Here is an 18,123-nt window from a genome sequence, read left to right as displayed (position 1 = left end):
CGTGGTAGGAGCTCCCGTAGAGGTGGGTGACTTTTAGCAGTGTTGTGTTCAAAAGGGTTTGTGTTTTATCTACTTATATTTGCAGTCCTTATGACTGTACTTGCGAGAGCTTAGCATTACCTCGCTGACGAGAAGAATAAAGCCAGGTCGCCTTTCTAGCCTTACGCCCAAAGAATTCTTTTTAGCAGTTCATAATTTCTGATTTTTTATTAATATTAGAGCTTTTTAGTTTCTGTTCCTTGATGTGGGTAATGCAGATGCGAATGATTCTTGAAGCTGTTTTCTGCAGATTAAAGTGAATGTATTTGTAGAGTCAGAATCCTTTTTTTTTTCTTTTTTTCTTTTCTCTCCATATAAATGATTGTTTGAGGGGGAAAGAGCAAGCCAGTCAGACCTTTCAACGTGTATGCGGATCATCATTACAGAGACTTTACTATACTAATAAACTTGTGACTGATCACTCTCCTATTCTTCCCAAAGGAGATGCATCTTCCTGAGCTCTTCCCCCCCCCCCCCGCCAGCAGAGCGAGAACTGGCTTTTTCCTTTCATAAGCACATCGTTTTCACAGTATTTCTCAGCATTTCTATTGCAGATCAAGAACCCAGCATTTACCTCTGAAATATTCTTTGCTGACATCTACAGAACTTTTCATGCCCTTCAGATTTAATTTTGTATAGAATAATGCATGGTCTAATACGTAGGTCCTCTGTTTTCAATTAAGCCGTATTAGGTAACTATGCTCTTCTTTCATATCTCGTAGCAAAGTATCAATATCCAGATGGCAGTGTGCTGGGCTAAAATAGCTACAAGCTTGGCTGCTACTGTAAAGCCAAGAACTAACATTTTAGCCTGTGTGATAAATAAAACTGAGGTTGTGACTCTTGGCGTATTGGAGTTGTACTAAATAATTCTACAGTGCTGTTTATTACTGGTTTCATTGGATAATATGCAGCTATAAAACCTGCTTGAAGCTTTTATTAAGAATACTCTGTCATTATGAAAAGGTGCCTACAAGGTCTTTATAATATTGACGGTGCAAGAATTACTTTGTTTGTGTTGACTTCCTGGCTGTTGTCTAGGGAGGACCTTACCGTGTCCCAGCTTCTGTAGGCATTAGGTTCCATGAATGTCTCTTGGGAAGAGGACAGCTCTGTAGACCCTAGGTTTCAAAACTTAATTTAAGATATTTTTTGCTCTTTGTTTTTTTCTTCAGTTTATTTCAGTATTTAATTTCTTGCTTCAGTTAAAATTCAGTTGATATTCTCTGTGGTATAAACTGTGCTACTGCGTCCCAAAGTAAAACTTAAACCGAGGTTACCCAGATAGTTGTGTGAGAGGAGGTTGCAGAATGGCTGAGAGACTTTTATACTGGCTGAGAAGGGGATGGGAAGACTTAGTAGTAGGGAAGGGACTAGGAGTCTTGAATCCTGGGCTTGTTTTTTTCATTCAGTTTCTGACACATCCTATGACCTAGACTTGTTCATGTAACCTCTGTGCCTCTGTTTACCTAATTGGAACCCTCTGCTTTTCTCAGAAATGTTCAGATTTAAATTGGTGTCCATACTCATATAATTTATTAGGCTGTTGTGCTTTTGAGCAAAAGCAAGTTATTAATGCTATTACTGATGCATTAGCTAAATGTCATTAAATTTCCATGTTCCACAGATCTTTGATTTCCATAGGCACCTGTTTGTGGTGCACCTCTCAGAAAACGCAGAATTGAACACCATCCAGTGGGATGTGGTACTCACATAGTATCTGTGGGATTTAGCAAACATGCTAGATCAATGGGTGAAGAAACATTTGCATTAGTCTGTAATCCTTGTTTGTAAGAGAAACCTGCTGTCTAAATTAGTGATAAATACTATCTTTTTGTTCCATTTCCCCATTCTTCATATCTCTATTTTTTCCCTTTATAGCATGCACCCAAGAGCAGAAGCAGCAATGTCCTCGATGAGGAAAATGAATCCAGCAGTCCATCCTATCCTGTACCCACCTGAGTACAGGAAGAGACCTCATACAAAGCCAGAACGCATCTGGGCTTGCAGCTCTTTTTAACCATATTAAGTCCTATTTAGAGTTAATGGTAAGTAATTTGTTTTGTGTATGTTATGATTCATTAAGCAAGGCATTACACTAGTGGTGCTTTCCTTTGTGGTACTGGGTTCTGTCTCTAACAAAATGTGGAATTAATGTTTCCAGGTACATCAGCTTTAGTCCTGTTTCTGTTGAGAAAATCATGTGGTGCAGATGACAAGCATTGTAATAAGTTTTTTGGTTTTGTTTTTTTTTTTTTTGTCCTCTCCAGATGAGCTCAGTGAGACTGGTCTAAGCAATGCTGAAGAAGGGAAGAACAGAGTTGGAAGGCAGGAGCTATTTCAAAGCAGGATTCTTCTTTCCATAACACCCAAACATGAAGACTTTATAAACTTCATTAGGTAGAGTATTGATAATAGTGTAATATCAGTAATACTGCATGATGTAATATTGCACTGCTTTATTGTTCAGTGATCACGTGGAGCTGCGTTAAATAAATGAATATATACTAGTGGCTTAAATGAACATTATGAGTGAGAGAAGTAAATCGAGAAGGTGGGTACTACTGGAAATGCTACTAGTTTTTTTTAAGCCAGTGTTGTCTTTTTTCAGCTCTTTCCATAACCTGTAGTTCTTTTGTTTCTTGAGAAAGATGGAATGAAGAATAATACCTTTTCATTCAAAAAAATTGAAGCTAGTTCAACTTCTTAACTAGAAAGACTTCACAGTCCTCTTAGCTGTTACAGTATCTTAATGCTTTGTCCAGCAGAAAATAGCACTCATCGTGCTGAACCATGAACTCTCCATAAACATCTGTAGTGCTGCAGCATGTGCTGCCCTTTCTTCTTAGGGCTTCCCTTGTCTGGGAGCAGTTGTGAAATGTCTGCTGTGGTGTAGCCCTCTGTGACCTCTTGTGTCCAAGGGTGGAATTCGCGAGTCTTTTTCTGTCTGGAATTTGTGGGAGCTCCCTCCTGAGCCCAATAGTTCTCAAATATTGCAAGAAAAGATCTGACAGTGTTGTCTGGGAGATGTGACTGACTTTATTATTGTTAACATTTATTAAGTGCCTTACAATGGAGGGGAAGAGTCATTGCCTTCATTTTTACAAATAGGATAACTGGCATGTAGGAAGAATGGATCTCTTCTATCTTCTGTGATTCTTGACCCACCTAATTAGGTGATTGTCACAAGAAATAACAACCTGGCTCAGGGGAATGGCACTAGGGAAAGATGCTGACACATTCAGTATGGCACACTGCTTCTCCCTCCCAGAATGGCTTAATGTAGTAAGCAGGGTCTTCCCTCTGTGAGTGTTGGTTGGCCACTGAGGAGATTTAAAAGGGCTGATGATTCTGAGGCTGTCTCTCTATTGGATGGCTTCATTATAGATCTCATCCAGGGAAAAAGTGAGGTACTGCAAGTCATTTCTAGGAGCTACTTTTGGTTTTAGCGATTACTCACCTTCTGCCTCCTCCTGCTTCCTTTCACAATAGTGGCCTTTCCCCAGGATAAGCTGATTCACTTCACAGCTGGTATTTGCAGTTTTCCTGCACTTAGTTAGCCTCTAAGGCAGTAACTGTTTCTTCTGGGCTAAGACTTTACTTTCTTTTTTTTAGTAGTTTATTTTGCTAAGAAAGAGAATCTGTCCAGCTGCTACAAACAATAGTGGTTTTGATGTGTATCAGTAAAGAGTTAGAGATGTGTGTTTTCCATGTAGAAGATAAAGAGACATGAAGTCTGCTTTAAAGGAAGGCAAACCTTGGAGAGGTTTACTTAGATGTACTATATGCCCTATTCTTTCATTTTTAAAAAACAGTATTAAGGGATTTCTTATTTCAAGAAAAGAGAAAATAATTTCTTCTTTTTGATTGCTTTTTTTTTTCCTTAGTCTCACAGTTGTGAGATAAATATCCAGAAATATGAGTTGGTAAGGTTAATGTGATTAAAATGAATATGTGATAACGGGCTCTGCACATTAAAGATTAAGAGCTCAAATTATAGACTCCAGAGTGGAACACTCCATGACCATTTGTGAATTTTGTTTGTGCAAGGAATGCAGGCTTAGGCCCACAGTTGCAGTTGCATGACAATTTCATCCTGTCTGCTGCTTTTTTATCTTGACTGATCTGCACAGAAGTCTCTCAAACACTGTAGTGTCAGGGTGAAAATGTAGTTTGGGGTGAGGTGGGGGGACAAATGAGGAAATAATTTCAGTCCAAGCATTAGTGTTACTCTATAAAAATAGATTAGTTTTACACAAATGATTCACATTTACAAAGATCAGTTTATAGCATTTTGACTGCACAGTAGTTAATTCTTTATGTATAAATTGATCCTTTATACAAATGTAATTCCATATACAGCAGTTAATCTCTCTGAGTGCAAGTTGAAAATATATTATCAATTAATTTATGTAGGTTATGGCTTACTTTCCCCTGTACTCTTCAGTGGTTACCTACACTAAAGTTGAGTTGGTGTGTGCTTAATGAAAATTAGATGTGAAATGTAATATGTCAAGGACAAAGAAGCATTGAAATCCTTATTGCTCTTAAAAAGACAAAGGTACCTCAGACAATTCTTTCTTAATCTCTTGAGAATTTAATGCGTAATTCTGTTATAAGCAATTTGGAGTGAATGAAATTGAAATGTTTTTAGAAATAGTGGTAGTACCAGATACTATTGCTCACCTTTTGTGAAGCCTAGTTTTGTTTTAAAATGCTTTGTGTTTTGAGAGGCCGATTTATAGACAATCTTCCATTGAGAAAGAAAAGTATCTTGGACTTTCATGGAGGGACAAGCCTAGCTGTTATATCTGTGAAATTTGCTAATGTTGCAACCATTTAAATAAAGTGTTTGTTTACATAACAGCAATGGCATTTCTCCTCCTCTTCCTTGCGGTTTTGTCCAACTAGATGTTATGAGTGGCAGTTGCAGTGACTGCTAAGTGTTTAAATGATGACACCATTATGTGAAGTGATTTTGAAATGAGAGATTCCAGCCAAGAATTACATCTGCTCTCATCTCCTTCAAATCATACTCTCTGGCTGTGCAGATTATGATTGATTTGTTTGTGACAGATTGCAGGAAACAGTCATTGATTTTTCAATATTTTACCTTAAAATTATTTACAGTTGTAACCAAGGGGAGGTATTTCCATGGGCTGTCAGCCCCTGAAAGACTGGGATAATATTCCCTGCTCCCTGACAAGACAAATTACCCGTAATGAGTGCAGTAGCTGAAGGGTATACTTTTATTTTAAAATATGTCAATAACCCCAGTGACTAAACGAATATTGATTCAGCATAATGAAGCCTGAGTAATGTGAAAATGAGCTCTTCAAGGAGCATGGTAAAGACTTTCTTTTTAGCTTGTAGCAAGAAGCTTTTCATTCTTTACTGTTAGGTCGTTGAAATGTGCAGTCTTAAACAAGTCATCCTTAAACAGTAGTAATATGCGGAATAATGTAACAAAAGAACTTGGGTTTTTTTTCTGTTTGGTTTTTTTTTTTTTCCCCCCAAGTTCTTTTTCTTCAATGTGTTTCAGCAGATCAGACGTTTAAAGGGAAAAATGCAAGTTATCCGGGGCAAAGATGGAATTACTATTGGTGTTAACATCTTTTGCAATAATATTGTTCAGCCAGCCTAATGGCCTTTTTTAAAGTGGATTCTGCATATATGGGCATGGAAATGTATCTAAATAAACTGTGGATGTAATTTCATATTATTGACTTCTTGGACATATTGATGTGTGTTCTATGTGATCGGTCTAATATTCTTGTCCTTTAACAATTTAGAATAGCTCGTTTATGAGAACCTAGATATACTGTGTTATAAAACTTAGTTACCGTAGTGCACATTTTTCTTTCCAGTGCCTTGTAACACTGCATGTTTCTTACCAAATGAGAATTTTCAAGCAGTAATTCATTTAAATTACAGTAATTTATGCAGTGCCATAGGTGTGGTGTGGAAAAGCATCTGATAGATTAATACGGATGTACTTCAGTTGTTCAGGGTAAGGATTAGATTAAAGACCATGTTGAGGTACAATTTTTTTAACATTAAAAATATGGAACGCTAAAAAAATTATCATCTGAAAGGATCAGTTTGTCATATTCGAGAGTATTGTGCAATGTCGGGAGGGCTCTACAAAAGCACTGGGTATAAATAACTGTGTAATCCAGACATACAGAAAAAGATATTTTCTTGAGGTGTTTGTGTATAATATGTCAATTATGAAATAATGTCATAGCCAGAAGCATTTAGTGAGCACGTTTGGGCACGAAGATGATTTTCCTTATTTTCTGAGGACTGACTTCAATTGCATCCAACTAGCTTGTGAAAATCTTCAGAAGGATGTTTTCCTATCCACACAGGTGATTTTTTCAAATGTCATTCCTTTAGCACAGCTAGAAAGTATTTCAGGAGGCACTTGAGAACCTGTGGCATTGAGAGTTAAATGGCAACCCTGGAATGTGAGATAAGTTGCTGTGTTTAGTTTGTTAATTTTCAGAAAAATGTGATGTGATGTTCATTTGAGCGGGTTACAACTGTAAATAGTTGTAGGTGGTTTGTGCATAACACATGGGGTTCGCAAAATATTGGAGAATCATTAATGGTGAGGGAGTAATAACCTCAAATATATAGCAGTGACAACAGGAGAATTTGGGGCTGTTGGAAATTAAGGTTCAACTCAGTGATATTTTACACATTCCAAGTTCTCTGCCTGTTCTCTTTGTTTCTGTACCTTTTGTTTCTTTGGCCAACAGCAGGAGATGGGAAGGGAAGGTCCTCTTTCGGTAGCTTTCCCACAGTAGCGGGGAAGAGGGAGACTGTTCAGGGCTGGGTGCCAGTTCTGATGCAGACTGAAGGGCAAATAAATGTTTGGTTTAACTAATCTCCTTTTCCTGAATAACACTTGCATGAGCTCAGTGGTACCAAACTGAACAAAAGCTGATGCTGCTGAAGGTAGTGCTGACAGCTAAACCAAAGTGGGCTCTGCTTGCAAGACATTGCCTTGTTTCACTTGCAAGACAGGTAGCATCTCTTGCTTTGCTGCCTTTCCCAAAGATGAGTTTGCTTATTAAATACCCACCTGCCTGGCATTCTGGTTCAGGCCTGAACTGTGTGCTCGGCACTAATGGCAAATAGCGCATTCTAGGCTGCAGGAAGCTGACAAACGGCTTGGAAGCTTTGTGGGTGATACCGGAGATTTCTGGTGACGGTACCTTGGAAGCTCTTAAGTTTATTTACACATCCCCTTTTAGTGTTAGAACTGCTACAATTGCTAGTCCACTCTCAGGTGACTATGGAGGAGGAAAAACAAAACAAAACAAACCAAACAACAATCCCAAATCATTAATCAGTTAAAAGTTCTTGTGGCATTTGGGATCTGCTAGGAGCAGAACATAAACCCAGTTGCTGTTCAATTAGGTAAAAGTAAAAGCAGAAAACACTGTGAAATGAAGGTTACTGGTAAGAACAGAGTAATCTCCTTTGTGGCAGAGAAGAGGCTGTTGATAAATCATGAAGGGCTAATATTTAGGGGTCATATGTCCCTTGACACTTGGGGACTTGCAAATTTTGACCCATTTCAGTTCATTTCAGGCCTGACATGAAGACAGTGTCTAAGTACGTTCTTGTAGTGGGAAGGTGGTGCAATGTTAATGGTGTGGGTGTTTTTGTGTAACAGTTCAGATCTCTATACCTATTTAATTGTCAGATTCCACTATGAATAAGGTGGCAACCAAAACCAGTGGTTAATTATTATTTTTTCTTTTTTCCCTATTTATTCCCGCTCTCTGTTCTCTGCTCTACAGATAAACTATGAACTTGTTTTAGTTGATGGAAGGGGTGTGGGAGTTGGGAGGGCATGTAAATGTAGGTGATGGAAATCATGCTAACTGGCCAAGCCTTCTCCCACTCCCCACCCCTCAATTTCTTTGTTTAAAATCTAAGAACTAATATGTGATGGAACGTGAATCAGAGTAGTCCATAAGTGGGCAGACAGCGCTATGTAGAATTTGCTAATCTAAACGTCCTGGTTAGTTGAAACCAATTCTTTGTGCCCTAAACTATGCATGTTGAAGTTTTTGTTTCTTTTTTGCTTTTATCAAAAGCAATTCCGTATATGCAGAATATTCACATTTTCCTGGCATGACCATGTTATGTACTAAAAGCTTTCACTAACTTGAGTGCCGATAGTATCACAGAGTCTTCAGTATGGTGGCATATGGTGTATGGTTAGCTGTTAGAGGGAGATAACCCTAAAAAAATGAGGCGGATCCAAGATGCTTTGAGAGTCTTGACTAAGTGCAATGGTTAAAAAGGCATGGCTGATTTAATGCATGAGTGTTGAAAACTGTGTCTGGAATTACGGAAACAAGTTGAGAAAGATGAACTGAATTGATTGTTGATTATTTTCCTTTCTAAATTCTGGGAAACGACATATTATGCTTTGCTGTGGCCTTTAGGAGGGTCCACAGTGTCCCTTTTTTGTTTTGTTAACTTCTCTGTTAATATGAAGTGTCATTCCCCAAATGGAGTAATGTCCTTGGGCTAGTGGCAACAGCTGGAGTTGCAGAATTGATAAATAATTCAGAGAGGGATAAAGGGTAGGGGATTTTTTTGTCATTTGAATCTTTATTATGTGCACACATTCCATTTTAGATATGGCATCATTTGAATTCATTTGGTATGATGATTGCACTGACCTGTCATATTTATTTTGATGTCCCTTCGAAGGACCATATGCTCTGTCCTCGGCATGAAGAAGGATGCAAGTTGCTAACCAAAAAAGCATCTACGTTCCTGTAGGGATGTAGACCCTCGCTTCCCGTTGTCACGTCAGTAGATGTATAGCTGCAGTGCAGCAGAAGAAAGTGTAGTTGTTGCATCAGTGCAGTGACTAAATGGCAGTATAGTCTAGCAAAAGGTGGAAGAAAGGGCAAAACCCATCTGCATCAAGGTGTTTTGTGGCATTAAAAACTCAGCTGTCACTGAGGGCCAGTTGGTGTGAGGAACCTGGCATGTGGAAGATGGAAAAGATTAAAGCCAGCTAGATATCTGCCAAGGTGGAGGTGTGCCATGGTAGCTTTAATGTGGGAATACAATTAATTACTTTGTATGTTGGAAGTGGGGTTGCCATGCACACAGCCTTCTGGGGATGCATGGGAGTGAGTCTGGTTATGCAAGGCTCAGGTCTTTTTCTTTGACCAATCCATGCCCTTCTTTTTTCTTAAAGAAGCTGCTTGCTTAGCCAAACAAAATCTTGGATAATGTTTTTTGGAAAAAGATGCAGTTGTAGTTTTCCTCTTTACTAATTCTGTTGTAACCATTGCATCTGGTCCTTCACTTATTTCGGTGGTACGTTTCTGTGGACAAGTGGTATATTTTCCAGAAGTGACAGAGAAATCTACCAGTTTCAAGTTCAACCATGTCCCGTAAGTAATGAGCTACATGATAATGAGTAATGTCTGGTTCCTAGTGGCTAATGCACTGGCTGGTATTAGCAATTCATAGTTGGTAGGTAACAGGACCTTGTTAATATTACCTTTGTATGCGCTATTAACGTGATAGGATGCAACACTACAATATTTTCATGGTATGAGGGGTAATTGCAGCGGCGAGTGGTGATTTGTATGAAGTAGATGGTCCATTGTGCTCATGCCAGTGGCAGAAGGAAGCCAATTAAGTGCAGGTTAGTGAATAACTAGAAGCTGTGAATGCGAATGATAACTGTATGCAAAATTGTTTCTTTTCTAGATCCTGCCATCAATGACTGAGCCTCCCTGAAATCTTCTTATCAGTTACTGCCGAGATGAGAAGGATAACAGGAAGGAGGAGTGCTTAAGTGGTTTTAATGACAGTTAATTTCATCTATTTATCAAATGACAGGTTGTTTTTTCCTCAAAACTCGATTGTCATGACGAGATGCTTTTGGAAGTCATCTTTGTAAAATAAAACTGACAATTTTTAGGCTACAAAGAGCTATTGTATCTTTCTACACAATGTTGTCATTATGGTAAACCGCTGGAAAGTCTTTATTTTTGAACTAATTTAGCTTGCATACTTCATTCATTTATTTGAATGTCTGTTGAATGCCATGTGAAAAGTTTCTTGCCAGACTTCTTTTATTCAATGGAATAGTTATTCTTACAATGCTCAATTTATTATTGTCTAAATTACTGTTGCCTTAGCCTCCTGCAAAAATGTTTCTTTTTAGTAATTCTTAAACAAATAAGGAATGAATGAGGTTTTGTCCCCTTCATGTTTTGATCGGCGTATTTTTCCTTTCAGTGAAAGCGTCTTCAGTTTTCAGAATGACACTATTACAAAGAAAGGTGCTTTGCTTTTTTTTTTTTTTCCTTTCTCCAACAGACACTGTCTTTTGTGCAATGATTTTTTTAATATGTACACTGCCAAGATGTAATTACTGGAAGGAGAAACAGAAGCTGTTGGGAATGTCATGTTATGCCAAATTAAGAATTATTAGCTCTTACTTTCTCTGCGATCTCTTCGACTAGAACTCGACCTATTGCGTCTGCTTATACTTTGACTCTAGTGGAACTAATGTGTCCTTGGAGTAGCATTTTAGAGTAACTTCAGATTCATGGTTTTTTCACAAGTCTGCTTTAAACTGCTGGGATTAACTTCAGAGAAGGCAAGAGATACAGCCTCCTTTGTCAGCAGCTGTGTTAGTTAAAGAAGGAGGCTTCATGCATGCTTGCTTGCTCACTCTCTCCTGGAGGTTATTGCCCCTCCTAGGGAAGCAAACTGAACTGCTTCCCTGAGCACACCCAGACTTATTTCAGCCAAAGTTCATCGTATTATCAAATAGTTAACTAGCACCTTGGGTCATTTTGATGAAAGGGCAGGGAATGCACAGACCAGCTGTGCAGACAGCGTATCTGGGAAGGGTGGTGTGTTGACAAGTGGGTTGTTGAGGAGTTGTTGTTGGTGTAGTCTTTTCAGCAGGTGCAGTTATATCTCTAAGATGTGGTAAAAATTGGACGTGTTAGAAGGCTGTGCAGTTCTGTCATGTATAATATTCACATTTCGGGGACATACTGGACAATATAAAATAAACCTATGCGCTTTGACTTACTCCTTGTGCGTGACAGTGTGAGTGGAGAGAGATGGTGTGAGTGTGTGTACATGACAGGACACCTATTTCAGGAGAGTGTGTCTGGTAAAGGTGTGTGAATGGTACAAATGTTTCCATTATCTGGAGATCACACTGTTGTGCTTTACTCATCCAAGAAGCTGCCTAAACCAACACATGGTTCAGGAGAACTGTTTTTGACACATGGTGCCCTGAACTGCCTTTAGTGAAGAGGGGAGAACACCTCCAGCAGGAGAGGCCACCCCATCCACTGCTGCTTCTCTGTCTGATATTGCATCAGTAGATGCTGGAGTCTGGTGAGGCATCCAAGCTCTTGATGTTCCCCATGCCAAAATTAGAATGGTACTGGTGATCTATAGTACTGGAAGGCATACTGAGTAAAAACAGTGCACTAAACTGCTCCTTCAACACTGACCCTTCTTGCGAGAAGGCGGTGGGGTGTAGGTGCTGTCCCACAGATGGCTTGGGCATACAAAGAACAAGAGGCTTTCTGATCTGTCAGAAACCTGAGAGCAGCAACACTGCTTATGTCTCCTCTTGGGGCACTGCTAGATGAAAAGAACTTGGTTCAGTCACAGAAAGGACTGAACCTCCAGCTCTGCTGGTGTTGCAACCAATATCTTTTAACTGGCCATATGCTAAAGAATGAGGAAGTATGCACTGGCTTCTCTTATGTGCCATATGTAAGGGAGGAAAATAATGTGCTACATCTGGAAAGGAACTGGTGTGTAAGAAGGTGCTGCTTTGCAGGCAAAGAACCGCCTTGCCTCCCCTGGCTGGTTTAGCCTTAGCAACACTATCATATCACAGTGCCTTCAGGCCGGAGCCCGCATCTGCTGTTCCCTGAACTGTGGGTCTGAAAAACAGTGACGTGTAGGGATGAGGCCTGGCAGGTCTTAGGACTCAGGCTTACAAAGAAATTTGGGAACGTGCACAAACTTAGAAATTGCTAATATTTTAACATTATATGTAAAAAAAAGAAATATGATATGACAGAGTGTGAAACCTACTGCTTTTCTGCCAAGTTTTGAGTTAACTTGGCTGTGTACTGCTGTATGTTGAGAATATGTTGGACTCTTCAGTCAAACTCTTTTTTACCCTTGTTAGCCTATACTTGCAGTGTAGCGCTCAGTGCATGCATAGTTCAAGGGGGCAAAGCGCCAACCACATAGTTTCTAAAATCCCCAGCTTGCCCCCGATCCAGTCTCTGCAGCTCTGCGGTGAAGGTGGGTGCAGCTCCAGGTGTGAGAGCTGTGCCCTGTGCCGGTACCCTGGGGTCAAGCTACAGCTGAGCTCTCGGCATCTGTGCCGAGTTCAGAAGTGATGTACCTCCTCCAAAGGACTGTCCAATGTCTCCCCAGACCATGAACTAAGGGGAAACGAGCCTCCACAGCTCTTTGACACAGCCCATAATTCATAAAATTTTTTTATCTTAATATGGGCTATTGTAGTACCAAGTTTAAAATGAAATGCTCGTGATTGCCTAATAATCTTTTTGCCTGCTTGAGTGGTAATACGTAGTTAAACCAGTATTGCAAAATTACATATGTAGATATACCTGTCATGGATATGTTATGTTGATGAGTAAAATTTTACGTCCAAGCACTTAAAATGATCAAATACTATAGTTAAGACTGTCATACTGTTTATGTAGCGCTAAAAAGAAAACAAAATACAATTTCAGAGCAGACAGATTTATTTCTTATAAATACTCCAAATAATAGGTTGGTTTCAACTAGACTTCCTGGCTCTTCAGTGATTGCTGCATTCGGTATGAATCTATCAGGCTCCCACGCATAATCATGTGTTTATTATTATAAACACATGATTTCTATGTATGTTCTCCGCAAATATGTTGGACAAAACATAGTTTACCTTCTTAACTGGTACTATATAGGTTACTTTCTAACTCCTTTAACTTCAGTTCAAACTTGGTTGAATAAAATGTGCATTCCTGAAAATAATCTTTACATCTGTAATGTGACAGATGATTTTATATGACTGTCTTCATACTCCAGACAAAGCAAAACATTTTCAAGGCAATATGTGTTGACAATATACAGAGATAAAAATCTGCTAATGACAAACTCTAAGGTGCAAACTTTTAGTAAAAGCAATGAATCATTAGAAATTATTAGAAAGGGAATAGTTGATTTTCTATCTTTTGAATTAAGATGAAATGTCTTTATAGAGGTATATGCTTGAACAAATGGCTGGGTGGGGTAGAGGAATTCCTCACAGGCTTCTGTGGCTTTTGCTACACCTGGGGTCAGACTGGGCCATCTTAGATGTCCTTTTGTCTTGGAAGGGAGGAAGGCATCTCGGTGTAACAAGTATCTTCATAGCATAGCAGCTTCCACTGAAAAGTTACTCAAAGTTACTTACACTTCTCTTTAAAAAAAGATCTGGGAGGGACATGGCTCAACAACTAATTTGGCAAGGTTCCTGTCTCCTCACGCCGTGCTTTTTTCAAAGATCCTCTTTCACCTGACTGCTTAGCTCTGTAGAGTGTTATGTTTCATCGGCTTTAGGTGGGTTTCTTTCGTTCATCCATCCTCTCCCCCCCGCCAAATTAATCAAACAGCACATGAACATTTTTTTCAGAGCAAATGTCTTCTACAAAGGGTATACTTCTACAAAGTCTAATGTTGTCTTGCTGCTAGAAATAATTATTAGGTTTAAAATAATCTGACAGCATCCTGCTGTTTATAAATTAGGTTTGTTCTCTATTAAGATTAGTTAGCTGGCACCCATTCACTAGTACATTACAAAAAAATGATTGCAAGTTGATCGCATCCGGTTGTCTGCCTTTTTTCTTTTTAATGGGCTTTTTGTTGCTGTGCTGTCACCAAGGTTGAAATAAATGTGTGCAAGTTGTACATTTCCAAGTTCTCTACAGCCTGGGGAGATGATGCTGGTTCTCCTGTACCATGAAAAGACTTACGGGCATAAGCATTTGGGGAAGGGAAGAGGTTGTCTGCACTCAGATTTCTGAATCTTGTGTACCTTTGGTTTTGGCCAAGGGGGATGTTTTCTGCTCTATGGCAAGCAATATGTTACCACTGTGTTTAAATAGGTGTTGTTATTTTTTAACTTGTATGTACTAGCCTGTTTTCATGCAGAAGTACATATTTTACCTGGGAAGAATGGTGTGTGAATCTGAAAAAGAAGAAAAATTATTTAAAGTTATGTGCTAGTGTTTAAGATTTAAAAAATAACCATGAGGTCTTTATTTCTTTGTTTATGATTGATTAGGGTTAGAGTTTTAAAAGCTTAATGCCAACTGTAAGTGCTTTACAGTCAGTCACTGAGAATTATGGGCTTGGCATGACTCATGTTTTTGTCCTTCAGTATATCCATTATTGTTAGATCCTGAGTAGTCATTGCACGTAGATGACTGATTTTGGGGGGCATTTTACATTTTTACATGTTCAGAACAATACTTAGTTAAAGCAGCTGCTGGGTGAATGGGGTAATTAAAGAACTGTACAGCTTTTATTGAAGTTGACACATGCTGCACATTCCTTAAAACTCAGTATGTGAGCAGAATGTTTCCAGGATTTATTGAAGTCAGACACCTAGAGATACTGGGGAGCTTTTAATAGTAGTAAAGATAACTTCAAGTTTTACACTGCTATATAAATCTCTTGAGGAAGAGAGCTATTATTGTAATACATTGCTCGTGTTCTTCATATTTTGTCCGTGTGTATGTTTTATGTATGCACACATACCTCTACACACAAATGCTTAAGACCTGAGCACTTTTATTTGACAGTGATTGTATATTCTATTTAGTATTTATTTGGAAAGAAATAGTGTTTTAATGCTGACTGAGAATCTTAATTTGCTTGATGCCAAAAGAAGTCTGCAGTTTATTGATTATTTTTTAAATTTTTTTTTTTTTTTTTGTAACTAAACTGCAATCCTGCTTAGTTTGAATTGCAGCTTAGTGTGTGAGTGTCTTGGTGTGGCAAGTAAGGAATCTTACTTAATGTAAACTGAGGATTTGTTTCATTTTAACTAGTATGATGAGTGCAATGTTCCGCATGCATAATGCTTTGCAAGTTGTGAAAAAATAGACTTGTAATTACAACACATGGTGACCAAACAAGTTATAAACGAATGTCCTCAGAAAGTCTATTGAACAGATATAATTACCAATATTGTAATTTTTAGTGATAAGATCTTCTTTTTCTTTTCTTTTCCTTTCTTTTTCCAGTGTATTGGAACAATTTTATGTCTGTTTGAGCATGTTCAGTTAGTCTGCCTTTCCTGTTAACAGTTCATGTCTTTAAAGCATCTTTGATATTCCTTTTTTAAAGTTATAATTATGCATTTCAGGCAGAGCTAACAAACATGCACGTTTCAAGATCAGAACATTTTTTAACCTCACTTTATGTGTATTTTGTTTACATGGCCCGTGGTGTGGAGAACTCTGCTGAGTACGCTCCGCTCCTGTGGGTTTCCATGAGAGTTGAGCACTCTGAGCTGCACACAGCTTAGCACACCGCGTTATCAGTGTCCAGGTATAGATACAGGCACAAAGTACTTTCCTGAAAGAGAGGGCAGTCTTGCAAAATGTCAGAGGAACAGATGACTCTTTTAAGTGACCCCAGAGCCTGAGCCAACACTATGAGAAACAGCCCCACCTCTTTCAAACCCAAACAGTGCCAAGTGCATGGAGGTTGAGCAGGTTCATGGCCCTGCGGTGAGCAGCGGTGGCAGCAGTGTACAGAGGCAGCCGGAGCATGAGTGGGGTGCAGGAACCTGGCAAGGTACTGGAAATGAGCTGTTTCTTCTTTTGTGAATGCTTCCAGTTTACAGTGCTGCCATTTCCATTACCCTGCTAAGAGAGAAAGTCCCAGTACAGTAGCACAGTGGCTGGAGATGCCTTTTCAAAATCTTCTTTTTAAATAGCAATAATTCAGTCACAGGCAACTTTCACCTGGAAAGCCTGTGGCACCAGTGTACATTAGTAAGGCATTTTTGCTTCCTGAAATGATTTGTCAGCGTTAAAGTCTTAGTAGTGCACTCTGGACTGGCTGTTTATCTGTCATCCATATTTTGTATGATTTCAGAGTAGAACGTTGCCCTTACCGTTGAATTATTTGGCTAAACCCTTCCAACTTTCACCTGTATATTTTGGGATGTTTAAACCTTAAGCACTTTTCAAGCAATATGTTTGACTTACTATTAATGCACACTATAAAATAAAATACGCTATTAAAAAACATGCTGAAAGAACATTATTTATCAGCTACAATTAAAAATGTGGAAAAAATATATTCAAAATTTTAGGTTTTTTGCTAATTCTTCCTGGTTGATTTTGTATTATTTTTAATGTGAGACATGGAAAAGAAGAGGTTAATTTCCCTTACCAGGATACAGAAGGTGCTGTCATGTATCAGTGTTCTAAGCTTCTAGGACTGTATAAATGGAAAATATACTTTTTAATTTTAGCATTGTGTTAGGTGTGCAGTAGATATTAGTTTTATGCCTGGATGTCTGCATGAGCAGGCTAAGTATTTTTAACTGTCCATGTATTCCAACAAACTCATCTTACAGGCAAATCTTTTCATATTGCATTGTACAAGTTGAAGATAAAAAATTGGTTTCTAAACTACTCGCGTGTTTTAATATTGTGAGTCAAATCCCATGTGTTAAAGTGTAAACTACTAACTAATCCATAGGAGTTGATGCAGGAGAAAGTCATTTAATTAACACTTTAAATTTCAGCTGTGAAAGAAGGTGAAAATGAGGTCTGAAGAATGGAGAGAGGCTTTGTTTTTCATTGCTGAAGACTCACTGCATCGTAAGTCTCCTGATGCTCATGTACATAGACCATCTCTTACCTGCTAATTAGACCTCTCCAGCGTGCTCTCTAGAAATGCACTGGAGAAGTTTTTTCAAAAAACCACCATGCCATCATAAATAAGGAAATAGTATGGTATGTAACTATTATACACCACTTGTTTGGCAGACTATAATTTAATAGAACAACAATGATCAGACTAGTATATCAGTTAATTTTCAAAACATTTTATTCCACACAAATTAGCTCAGGTCCTGGAGGGCAAAATGACAAGAGGTTACTCGTATACTATGTATTTAATTAATTGAAAAATGCTCAAATTGCTTTTACAGTTGTTATTAAAAAGTAGAATCAGTGTTGCCAGTGCTCAACCATAATTAGAACCCCAGGGAATTAAATATTTAGCATTAGTAATGTAACAGCACTTAGGACACAAATTTCTATTTTTGTAATGAAAGCAATACAGTGTAAGTGCAAATGGCTGAAACGACAGCTGTGACAAGCAAACCAGCCTGGGATATTTCAATAAGACACCTCGTCGGACAGCAAGTCTTACCGCATTACTCGTTTGTAAGAGATCTGTGAGTTTAAATCCCAATAGCCAGGCATTACACCCAGTATTTAGATTTCTAATTGCTCACAGGATGAACGGTCAGGCAAATGTCACGCCGTCAGTGGGGGAAGTGTGCAGTGTTTTCCCAAATAACGCAGCGGAGGTGCATGCCTTTGTCAGCATGGGGAAGGGGCTGTGGGGGCAGGTCCCGGGGCTGGGGCGGGGGGGGAAGAGATCTTGTTTGTTTTAAGTTTAATTATGTTTTAAGTGTAAGTGCTTTCAGTGATACAACATGAAAAGTCGGATATTGGGCTCTAATGAGCTGTAGTGGTAGATGGCTGGAGACCCTGAGGGATTCATTCGCTAAATTAACTGGATAAAAGTACTTGGTTTGGGCACGGTAGGATGGCTGAGCTGTGCTAAAAAATTCCCTTTCAGAGCTGTCTCTCATTCCTGTTTTTGTTCTAAGCAGGCCATGTAGCGACTTCCACAGCCGCCTGCTACAACTGTTCAGCTTGTCAGAAGGTATAACATTACTAGCTAATAAGTAATAAAGCATATTTGACTTCATTTCTCTTCTGTTTTTTTTTTTTTTTTCTC

At 38.8% G+C, this 18,123-nt stretch overlaps 1 long non-coding RNA gene across 6 annotated transcripts in view; it reads left to right on the top strand.

Annotated features, from left to right (window-relative positions):
* The window catches only part of LOC115345964, a 39,094-nt gene extending 21,396 nt beyond the window's left edge, over nucleotides 1-17,698 (top strand). For 5 of the 6 annotated variants that reach the window (XR_003924977.2, XR_003924979.2, XR_003924976.2 and 2 more), the window contains 3 exons: nucleotides 1,921-2,087; nucleotides 2,310-2,439; nucleotides 9,799-11,135. This is a non-coding gene — a long non-coding RNA (uncharacterized LOC115345964). Of the gene's footprint in view, nucleotides 1-1,920; nucleotides 2,088-2,309; nucleotides 2,440-9,798; nucleotides 15,685-16,894 lie in introns of those variants that run through there. The other variant, XR_003924975.1, reaches the window with a different exon arrangement.
* Nucleotides 17,699-18,123: the final 425 nt, after the last annotated feature.

This window comes from Aquila chrysaetos, chromosome 9 (genome assembly GCF_900496995.4).
Source record: "Aquila chrysaetos chrysaetos chromosome 9, bAquChr1.4, whole genome shotgun sequence".
In the NCBI taxonomy this organism is placed as follows: Eukaryota; Metazoa; Chordata; class Aves; order Accipitriformes; family Accipitridae; genus Aquila; species Aquila chrysaetos.
The sequence above is the reverse complement of the archived record's forward strand: the minus strand, read 5'-3'. Positions and strand labels throughout refer to the sequence as shown.